This window comes from Phalacrocorax aristotelis, chromosome 5 (genome assembly GCF_949628215.1).
Source record: "Phalacrocorax aristotelis chromosome 5, bGulAri2.1, whole genome shotgun sequence".
Classification (NCBI taxonomy): domain Eukaryota; kingdom Metazoa; phylum Chordata; class Aves; order Suliformes; family Phalacrocoracidae; genus Phalacrocorax; species Phalacrocorax aristotelis.
Window position 1 is genome coordinate 30,247,791 of NC_134280.1, and position 11,649 is coordinate 30,259,439.

The following is an 11,649-nucleotide window of genomic DNA, read 5'->3' on the forward strand; positions in this document are numbered from 1 at the left end:
CTGTTTAGCAGCATCTCCACTGCAAATCCGAGATATGCATGAGAGTCTGAGGTGCCCAGTGGACTGTGTACAGTAAGCTGCCCTCCTAAAACATTGCCGGCCTCCTTTCCTCAAGACACCTGGTAAAGGAAAGCAGGAATAAAGAGACAGAAAGTCAAATAGCGAGGTTTTAGGCAGGAACTGTTGAAATAAAGCCCGTTTGTTTTCATGGTACACTTTTCTAAATTCTCTCTCCTGTATTACTTAGAAAGGAAAGAGGTTTCCATTTTTAAAAACAATTTTCAATTAAAAATTAATCCACCTACCAAAAAGGAAAAAATAATTTAAACTGATATAATAGTAAAACTATACCAGTGCCATCTGCAGTGCTTCAGTCAGCTGTGTGTGATAAATCCCCTCCAGATCTGCCCAGCTTCCAACCTCTCCTTACTGCCTGCACACAGAGAAGTGAGCAAAAGGCTTGCAGGAGCAGCTCCAGCCCGGCTCCTGTCTGCCGGGGTAGCAAAGCCCTCCACACTTGATGCCCCTGAATTTCAGCAAGAAACATCAGGCATTGGTGTCAGTGCCAGTGGCACAAGCCCTGTGTGTGCTCAGTGCCACTGCAGCACTTGCAGGGATGGGGCAGGAGGCCGTGTGCCGTGCAGCAGTGACTGCGCGTGCGTGCGCAGCACAGCATGGCACAGCACAGCACAGCACCACCTGGCTGGGTGTGGGCAAGTTGGACAAAATGCAGTATTTCAGAAAGCTCAAACGTTTGCTGCTGTGGTGCCTGTGAGAGGCACTTCTATTAAGCTGCTTGCAGGAGCCTCACTTTTTACTGCCTGGTTTTAAAAGCGTACTTCAATGGCATTCACAGGAGGGGAGAAGATGTGTAAGGTCATTTTGCAGGGCACATGTTTAAAGATTTTCTAAGAAGAGCAGAGCAAGGTCTTTCTTCTGGGAAGGGAGGGGCTTTTTTTTTTGTTAGCTGGAGCTTTTATTGTCAATATGTGTTTTTAATAAAAGGGAAGCATAGAAGCAGTAGCAGGTGACGGAGCCCACTGCTGTTCAGCAGCTGACATTTATAAGAGAATGCCAACATCTCTTCAAAACAGACGCTTGTTTGCCACTACTCTATCGATGTACACATTTATTTTATAACCGACAGCAGCAAGATGAAAATTATAATGCATGAAGAAATCCCAGAAGCACAGCCTGGTGGTTTTGCAATGCAACCTCTTTGCCTTTGGCATCATCTGGAGGCTAACAGTCCTGGATGAGTCAGTATGAAACAGTATGGGCTGTTCTTTCACATGTACTCGGTGCTCGCTCCTTTTTCCCTGTTTCTGCTGACACCAGCTGTGTATATCTTAATCATCTTGGTGTATTTACATTTCTTTCTCAATTATCTACAAACAAACCTGGGCAGTTACATGGCAGGTGATGGCTGGAGAGTGCTGGTCAACTGTGAGGTTGTGTAACATGGTGGTCACCAGGGAAGTGAAAAATAAGCGTATACTACAGGCTATGAAAGAGGAGAGGTAACCTTCCAAATAACATATTGGAGCAGAATAAATTTAGTGCACAGGATCAATATAGACTGGGGGCAAATGAATGGCAGATGCCAATGTGCAGGCTTCAGCCCCCGTGTCACCAGCTCAGACCCCAGGTCTTTGGTGGGGGAGCACTTAGGTGCCATGGGACTTGCACTGAAAGCCCCATGCATCAGGGCTTCCCTTAGCTGGCGCTTAGGTGCATCCTGGGTTAAGGAGGAGGAGGAAGACTGGTCATGCTAGGTTAGAGCCCAGCCCTGCAAATCAGCTCTCCCTCAAGCATTTTTGGTCGTGTAAGAATAGTCCCCGTGGCAGCAGGCTGACCTTCACTCCAGGAGGAAAGCTTATTCCTGGGGCACGTCTCATAGGATGCTCCTTACCGCAAGGAAATCAATACAGCGATATTATGATAATGTTACATGTGAGCTTTTATTTCTGGATGAAAAATGAAAATAAAGAGTATGCTGTATCTATTGATTCCTTGAATTTACATATTTGGATATATATGTTTGATGTCTGCCTTCTGTGTGCAGCTGTTTGCCAAATGTGACGGGATTTGTTTTTTAAACCTGGGGGCAAGTTCTGCCCTGTGCATTTAAAATAAGATTTCTCTGAATTATTGAATATGTCAATAAATAAAGCAGAGGAAGCAAGCAGGGAAAAACCCAAAGGTCCTTGGTGAAAGGAAGTTGTAGGCACTGGTAATAGGTTGTTACAGCAGAAAAAAGAGGGGGAAAAGGGCAACTTAAAAAAATGGAAGGGACACAGACTCAAACTGAGTATCTCTGCTTTTGTTTTCTCTGGGTTTGATGGTAATTACTAGCTTGGCCCTGGACTGCATTTGTTCTTTTTCTGTGAATTTAATTCCACCTCGTGGTGGAGGGTGACAGATAAAAGAAACATGTAAATAAATGCTGCATCGAAGAGAGGAGAGACATCTGAGATGTGTGGGTGTTGCAAATGTCCACAGGATGGGGGAGATGGGCCCCAGACTGGGGGAGCCCCATGGGAGCTGCCAGCACCTGGGCATGAGGAGGGATGGTATTGGGGAAACCCAAGGGACCAGCAAGTAGGAGGGGGCACATGCACAGCCAGTGGCAGGGCTGGGGGCTGCCTGTGAGTGCCTCAGGCCCAGCCCCACCGGCCCCACCACCCTGCCAGCTCTTGGAGGAGCTGATGAATAAAATATCACATTTTACGGAACATGTGTCATCCTAGCCCCAAAATTATAAAGTCCCTTACTCTCCTCTCAAGAGATCTTGCATGAGCAACCATTTAAATGAGTGTTACATTATTTACAAGTTTCGCTATTATTAAATTAATGTTACATTCATTGGGGCTTTTGTTTTGTTTTGTTTTCAAGGCAGAGCTGTAATTTGAGCAACATACTCATCAAGTCTGAAATGGTGGCTCCAATTATTTTAACATTCATTTGCCTATTCAGCTTCCTCTGCATCTGCTGGTTTCCTCCCCTCGACAGCGTGTCAAAGATGGGGATGTGTTTATGCTGCTCGGCAGCAAAACCACCACAAGGGAGGCAGTGGGACACATTCGATCCTAACACAGCCGAGGCCATCGAGGCTCTTCTGCGGGGCAATAAGATGCTGGTTGCAAAGGCAGCACGTCTCCCTGTGCAAATTTCCCTTCTCTGCTGGCAAACCCCTCCTGGCATCAGACCGCATGAAAATGGGGCTAGCAACTTCTTAAATTCAGGCAGGGTAACAAAAAAAGACTCCAGCAATTTGCTGGCATGGGAGCCTCAGTACGACAGTCGTGTGCCTGTGTTGTAGCAGCGCTCATCGAGGTGAGCGTGGGCTAATTGGTTCAAATCTGAAAGGATGCTCTTCAGTGCTGGGTAAGCAACCGTAACAAAGAATCAGCCATTCAGCAAGTGCTGAAAATAAGCCAGAATAGCTAAAAAAAAAAAGTTTTCATTATTTATTTTAATGCTGGAAGTATAAGCTTTCCTGACATGATCATAAAATGTTATCATTTATTAATGCTCCTTGCTTTGAGGCTGCATCCCATACCATCCCCAGCCTTCTGCCATTCCTGCCATCTTGAGCCCGGTCCCACAACTGTGCCCTGTGAGGTGGCTGCCTGTGCTGCTACCAATCCCACAGCAGGTACCAGGATTCCCCTCTGCCCAGCCATGGGCTCTTGTAAGGCAGTGGTGGGGAAGGAATGGGCTTTTTAAAAAAAAAAAAAAATCAATAGCCATGGTCTCTTTTTCCTTTGTCTGCTTTCTCAGCCTGTGAGATTCACTTGACTTTTTCCCTGCAACCACGAGAACTAATGACATGCTTTGGGTTTTCTGGGTTTTTTTCTTTCCCAGATGAGACAAAAGGATCTTATCTGATTATTTACCTGCAAGAGCTAGGGCCTCTAAGGTAGACACAACCCAAACATTATGGGCCCCCCCATAACCCTGTGTAAGGGGATGGCCCTGATATGCGAGCATCCTTGTAGGTCCATGCTGATGTCTGTGGGAAGAGCTCTGGGAGCCATTGGGGACCCTGATTTTCTGCCTTCCCTGACACACCCCCAGGGTTTCTCCACTGCTGCAGCAGCATGGGAGCCATGAGGCCACATTTCTCAGGGACAGCCAGAGCATCAGTAGGGTGCATGGCTCAGGGTGGGGAGCAGCAGAGGAGGCAGGACAGCGGCACTCAGAAAGATAATGCAATGTGTCCCCAGAAAGACCCTTAGCGACGGCTCTCGGATGTGCCTGCGCTCTGTTCATTAATCTGTGATAATTAGACTTATTTGCAGAGGTTAACAGCAGTGGCACATGGTAATTAACCACTCATTCCCTGCCGAACGACTTGTAAAGTTTCTCACTTGCCCCGGGTCCAGCTGTGGGTAGTTTTGGTACTGGTGGGTCCTGACGCCGGGAGGTCAGGGACTCCCTCCCAGGGGGAACATCCTCCAAAGCCCACTGTCTGTCTCCAATCTGCCATGGGGACAAGCTGCAGGAAGAGGCAGGAGGAAAACAAATTAGCATGCCTCTGCTCTTTGCTCCCCTCCTGCCCTGCCTCACCAGCCAGCTGGGGTGTGTAATTTCCCCAGGGCAGGGGCAATATTGCCCCAGTGCCTGCAAGGCTGCTGCTGTGGGCAGGTGTTTTGGCGGGGCAGGTGGGAATGTGTACCCCTGTTTTGCAGGGCACTGGATATAGCATTAGAGCCAACAAACACCAGCCCCGCAGTGGGTCCTGCTGGCTGGCATCAGCAGAGCTCTGCTCAGCTTGACCAGCCTGGGCTTGCGTAAGATGGAGCAGAAGGATGGATTTCGGACAAGGTCTCCCCCTCCCCTTTCCTTCTCTCTCCCCCTCTCTAGCCCCACACCCCCCCAAGCGAAACTGAGCTAATTAGTTGAATAGATGAGGATAGGCCAGGCGGGGAGAAGCCCCGTTGTGTGTCCTATATTAGTAACTCACGTGGGAGTAGCCAGATTGGAAGGGGATTGAAAGGGAAAATTGCAGGTGTACATCGGAAGATAAGTGGGCTAAGCCTTTCCCCAGCCCCGTGTGCCTCGCTCCCGGCACGAAAATGATGTCATCCTTCTCCGCAGCTGGCCAGCCGTCCCGCATCAGCCCCCTGCAGCGTGACGGCCAGCAGGATGCAGCTCGGGGGGTTTCAGCCCTGTGAATAAATGATGAGCGACTGGTGGGAGGGAGGCAGGGCGAGCGCCTCGGGATGCATTAAAGCAATTAGCCAGGAGTGAGGAGGGAGCAGCACCAGTTTTAGCCCGCAAAAAGTTGCGTGGGTGGCTGCAGGGGGGAGCCACGTGTTGGGGGGCAGCCAGGGACAAGGATTTTAATAGGTGTCCATGTTTCTCTGGCTGCCTGCCACAGCTGCGGCAGGGAGTAGGGGCTTTGTCCTGCTCCTCCCCACCTAGCCCCAGCCACTGCCAACCCTACCTGATGCAGAAGGGCCCTGCTTGCCAAAATACAGCCATGATCTTCATGAGTTGACTTGCTTTCCAGGTCACAAGGCCTAAATCTTCCTTCCCTCGGTAGTTAGAAATCCCCTCTGCTGCCCTGACCCACAAAGTCTAGTCCCATCCTGGAGCCCAGCATACTGGGGTCTCCAAGCATTCAAAGGACTTTTGTACTGGGCATCACAGAAACACACGTGGTAGCTTTGCAGCTCATACACTAAAAAGTGTCTTAAAGAAAGAAGCATTCCTCCTACTGTGAGAGGCAGCAGCATCGTGGGTGATTTTCTGGCTCACTAACAGGCAAATTCAAGTATTTGGGGGGCCCATGCGGTGATTTCTGTTCCTCTATCAATGACCGGCGGCAGACCCCTCCAGCAAGGAGGAGCATTTTGCTGGCTGGCGGAGTGCTGTCCTGCCGCTCCAGTGGAGGCAGTGGGTATTTACAATTAGTGCCTTCACCCTGGGCTCAGAGATTTGCTTCAATTATCAATCAGGTGAGTGCAGCTGGTTGGCTGGGGAACATGCAAGACCCAAATCATCCCTGTGGAGATCTTCAGCCTTTGCCAGAGGTGACTGCAGCAGTGGGGCCATGTATGGTGCCATTGCTTTGGGAGGGCAGGGGCTGTCCACTCTGCCCAGCACTCTGCTCACTAGCTGGCTGGTGCTGGCAGTTTTTGGTTCCCACACTGATGGCAAGTGAGGTGACAGTCCAGTCCTCAGCTCTGACAAACCTAGTTTCCTGACCTACTTTTATTTAACCCCACTGTGGTGAAGCAATGCCTCGCACGTCCTGTGCCAACGGCACCTATGCACGCTGGATGGCTCTGCCCCTGCCGACTGGGATGGCACCTCAGCAGCAAAAGCTTCCAGGAAAAAAAAAACATGGGAAGGAAAAAAAAGAAGGGAACACAGGGCACCTCCTGCTGACACTGTGCGCTCAGCAGTGCCCGTCTAAACCTGTGAGACCCACCACCAGCCCTGCTCTTAAGGGCAAAATACATCTGTGAGCCAAGGTGAGGGGACTGAAGGATGGCAGGCCCTGATGGGGCTGCCCTGGTTGTTCCCATCACTGTGTTCATTGTTACTGCCTTCAGCTTCAGGGGAAAAGCTAGGTAAAGATGCTGTCACCGTTTCCAGGGCTTTTTTCTTCCCAGGTCAAAACTCCTGTGCCAGGGGGCTCAGCTTCATTGAGGTCAGTTGCTCCTCTTACAGCCATCTCTCCTTGGTGGTGGTGGGGAGCAGAAAAGGCAGTGCCCAGCAGGCTTTGGGCCTTGGAAAGAGAAAATGGTGGCAAAGGGAAGCACCTCTGTTGCCAACCTCTACCTTCACAAAGAAATGTTTCCTTGTGCCTGGGAAAAATCACGTGAGGAAAAATGTCTTTGCTCATGATTCCAGGGCTGGTTTTGCTGGTGTGTGGTCCCACACCTCTCCCTCTTCTCTTTTCCTCAGCCCCCATCAGCCACTTCCTCTTGCACTTCCCTGCTGCCACTGCTTGCAGTTTTTCTGTCTGCCTGGTCTCCCTGCTCCAAGCCATCTAATGGTTGTAACCCAACATTTTTTCTGCACTAGCTGCCATTGAATCTCTCAGGCAGCATAAGTGTTCATTCTGCCTTGTGTGGCTGCGGTTTGCATATTCTGTTTATTGTGTCCACTTTCGGGGGTATCAAATAAGTTCCTCAACTTCTTCATCCCAAGTGATAGGACAGAAGAACCTCCACAGGTCTAACACACTACTTTGCTGGTGCACAGGCTTTCCAGTTCATAGGATATGCCATCATATCCGGAAATTAAAAGCAAAAATCCTTCTGAATTAGACCAAAACTTAAAAACTAGCTAGATTTCCCTTCAACTGGAAGAATGTCATGAGTAAGTCTGGGAGGCTCCTCAAATCTTGGCTCTGGGCAGACCCACCAGGAGCCCAGCCATGTCCTTGAGGATCTTTTTTTTTTTGGTTCAGTGACAGTTCATTGAACAGGAGATGGAACATTTCAGGCTGGCATTTGTCGGTGAATTTCTGACTAGCTGCAAAAATGAATGCTTGCATCTGAAGGAAAAGCAGAGCTAGACACATCTGTAGTGATGGGAATAAGCATTTGATCAGGAGGACAGTTCTCTCTCAGCTTGCTGGCAGTACTCATGGCTCCTGCAGTCCAGGATCTCCTCTTACCACCTGTCTCAGCAAAAAAGATGGTGCAGATCCCAGAACACACGGCCCAAATGCAAGACCAAAATGCTGTGCTAGTTCTGGCTCACCAGAAAGGGGCACATGGTGACACCTTATCTGCATCCCTCCAGCTTGGGGGTCTCCATTCAGATGCTGTCTGATGTGGCATGGCTCCATCTGCAGGATCTCAAGGGCTTTGGATACCACAGCTCTGCTGTTACTGTAAAGCTCTGCCACTGAGTAACAGCCAGCCCTGATATATTTTGATAATAATTTGGCTGAGGGTAACTTTGAGTGAGGGCGGCACTATGGGACAACGTAACACCTGATTATAGCAGCGAGGAAGTTTTCAGAAGCACCCTGGAAATTATGTGAAATTATAAAAACAGAGTTTGAGGGTTAACTGGAGACTCTCCTCTGAGCCACACTTCACCCCCTTCCTGGAGCCTGGGCGTGCTCAGCACGCACAGAAGGAAATTGTGTTTCTGGAAATGTTACCAGTGACCTCAGTTTTCTGAGGTCTGAACACAAAACAGAGCATTTGCATTTTTTTCTTCCCTATCTAGCTCCCCTTTTTCTTTTCAGAGGCAAAGTGGACCATGAGGGCAATAGTGACTAGACTGGTACAGCAAAGGAAACATTCAGCAACACAAGTACTGACAATACAAATCTGTCTTCTGAGCTACAGTTCCAAAGAGTGATTTTCTGTAAAAAGATAGAAATAATGCCAAACAAAACCTATTCCTTTGTGAGGCCCGCAGAATGAAACTGAGTCCAGTGTTTCAATTTTTATTTCATGAAAACGGTTTCCCCATTTTCCAACCAGCTATTGCAAAAGGATTTGCCATTAGTAACAGAAGAAGCCTCACATCTGGTCGGGGTTTCACCATCAGACAAAGGGGAGGACATCAGCAAAGCATTAAATGTAGATAATGGATTATCAACAGGGAGAACAGACTGGGGGGTGGGTGTTGGGAGGGTCAAGGGGACGGGACATCATAAGGCACAAAAGCAGCAAAGTGAGACGTCTGGGAGGGCTGCGAATAGCTCTAGGGGGGCTTGCGCTCCCTCCTTGGGTGTCTGTAGCTGATCACCTGATGCCTCCCAGACGTGTCAGTCAGGAGGGAAATCAAATATTAACTGGTTCCTGCTCCCTACCTGTGTGAGGAAGAAGAAAAGTGAAGCAGGAAGGAGAGTCGTGGAGCCAGGAGAACAGTGGGAAGCCATGCAGAAGCCAAACACTAAATTATTAGTGAGAATGAGTAGCAAAGCTTTCAAAAGCAGCTTTGACAGACACACTAGCAAAATTCCCAGGGTAAGGAAGAGCCTCAGTTAAAATTAGTGTAAGACCCAAGAAGCAGCTTTGGTGGCTTCAGAGAGCAGCCCTGGGATGGAAGAGGGTGAGAGTGAATGAGCCAGGAGACAATGAAATGCCTGAAAGCAGTGGCAGGGAGACCTAGCAGAGCTGGACAAATCCACAGAGGAGGAAGATTAGTAGTTAATTATGCTGCCGTCCTGCACAGGGACCTCCAGCCTGGAGTAGGACCCCAGGCACGTCGCAAGTCCAAAGCCAAAGCCAGCAGCCTGTGCAGTGGGTGCTGGGAAGTGTGCCCAGACGAGCGCTGCCATTGGCAAACACCCGTTCATGCGGAGCGCCTGGAGCCGCGGGGCCGGAGCACCAGCAAAGGCTCTTCCTGTCCCAGGGCATGGGGAGTGTGCCTGAAGCCTGGCTCTGAGCACCTGTCCTGGCTGGATCCTGACTGCTGGAGGGGCGTTTCATGCCTCCCTGCCCCCTTCCCCTCCCTTTGTGCCCTCCTTCCCAGGGGAAGACAGGGCAGAGAGACGGTATGGGCCCCACAGACACTGCAGACACCGGTCTCTGCCCGGGTGGTGGGGCACCAGGGTGTGCTGAGCCCCAGCACCTCCAGGACTGGAGTGGCAGGTGGTCCTACTGCTGGGGGACAGCAAGTGCAAGCACCAGGTGTATGGACATGCACCTCTCAGGGGATGCTGCCTTGCCGGGAGAGGAGTGCTCCCTTCCCATGGAGCACCGATGCTCGGCTTCCTGATGTAGGTCGGCACCCTTCCCAGACTCCCACTGCCCCTCTGGCAGTCTGGGAGATGCGGTGGAGGCCCTGGGAGCCTCTGGGTGAGGGAGAGCCCAGAGAGGCCCCCATTTAAACCAAAAACTGGAGAGCAGGAGCCAGAGCCAGAAGCAGCTCAGCACTGGGGCATGGGGAGGGCAAGCTGGTGAGTAGACGTGATGGGTGGTGAAGGAATTGCTCTCTCTCCACAGACCTTCACTTTGTCTCTGACACTGTAGTAAGGACCCAGACTGGGAGGGAGATGCTTAGATGCCCAACAGGAAGGGGAGACCCCCTGGGACAGCCTGAACTGCTGGCTATTTGGCATTTACAGTATTGCCTCAGAGACCTCTTTGAGATCATGGGGTCTTGTGGTTGGTCTCTCTAGTCTCTCCCACGTTGCGAATGCCAACCAGAGCTGGTTGTATAGCCTCTCAGTCCCCAGGTGTCAGCAGAGCCTGGTGGCAGTAACCTTATCCCCTCAGGAAACCTTGCTGGAAAGGAAGATGTGGAGGGATGATGGGTAATGCTTGAGGAGCTGGGCAGAGGAAGCCCTGTCTTCCCAAACAACAGCTGGGGCTCTCCAGCCAGGGAGTATGCCAGGTCTGCTGCCCATGCCAGGAGCCCTGGGGTCTCAGGGGCAAGGCGGTGGTCCCAGCAGCCACCCGTCAAACTGGATGGGGACAGCCCACTAAAGCGAGTGGATCTGGTCGAGCTCCATCCCTGGAGGGCCACTGTGGACCTGCACTCCGCTCTGTCCTCACCACCATTGGCAGAATGAGCATGGTTTAAAAGAAGCTTTGGTTTCTCCTCCTCTGAAAGATGGGCCCTGGTCCAAATCCTACTGGCGCCAAGAGGAGCCTGGCCCCAGCAGAGCCTGCTCTTGGTGGTTTTGGTCTGGTGAGAGCTCATCAGTCACACCAGAGCTCCAGAAATCCCAAACAAAGGGTGGCTCAGCCCTAAGTATTTGTATGGCCCCGTTGCCATAGTGTCTAGGAACCTCAGGCTTTAAACACAGCCATTGTCACAGCAGCCTGGAAAGGGAGGGATGCATGTCTGGGTCCCAGGCAGGGAAATGGAGGCACAGAGGCCATAAATCTCTTGCCTGCAGGTGAAGGGAAGGGGACCTTGTGGGATGAGACCCTCCCAGGGTGCAGGGCAGGCCGGTCCCTCTGAGCCTTCACCTCTCCCGTGCTTGCAAGTGTCAACAAAAGGCCAACATCGAGTCTTAACATCTGGCCTCTATTGCTGAAGGCCACTTTGGTGTCTCTCTGGTCCTTACATGGATGTGGTGATGCTCATGGCCAGTGAGTGCCACATGATGGGACAAGCAGGCGGGAGGCATCACTGTACTTGCTGGAGGACAGGAGCATGGGAGTGGGAACAGTAGGCTGTAAACAAGCTATGGCAGCATCTTACCAGGTCTGGAAGCTTTTTTTGGAGAAGGCCCAAGGATGTTGCTTTGAACACCAAAGGGAGGCTGCCTGACCCGGGTAAGACAGGTGGCTGGAGGGCACTGGGGAGGGAGCCATGGGCCTCAACAGGAGCTACTGCAAAGACCAGGTTGTGTTATTTTGCAGAGACTGGGCTTGCAATGCTAATGCTCTTGGTACCTTTCCAGCGGTGTAGGAAACAGAGGGATTTGCAGGAGCATCCGGCAGGCATGACTCAGCACAGGCAGAGCTGCAGCAGCATCCCCAGCCCTGCGCCACTGCCCTCCTCCTGCCTGCCAGCATGCCTGGCATGCTCCACCCAGAGGCAGGCACTTAAGGACTGGCAGTAGCCTTGGCCTGACAGCAAGGACTGGAAAAGGTGGGGGCATCACAAGGAAAACCTCAATGCACCGAGAAGCGGTGTTAGCCCCATGGGGAGTAGATTTCTATTAGTGATTAAATTTCCTGAGTGTTTTTACTCTCAACTGTATAGGCA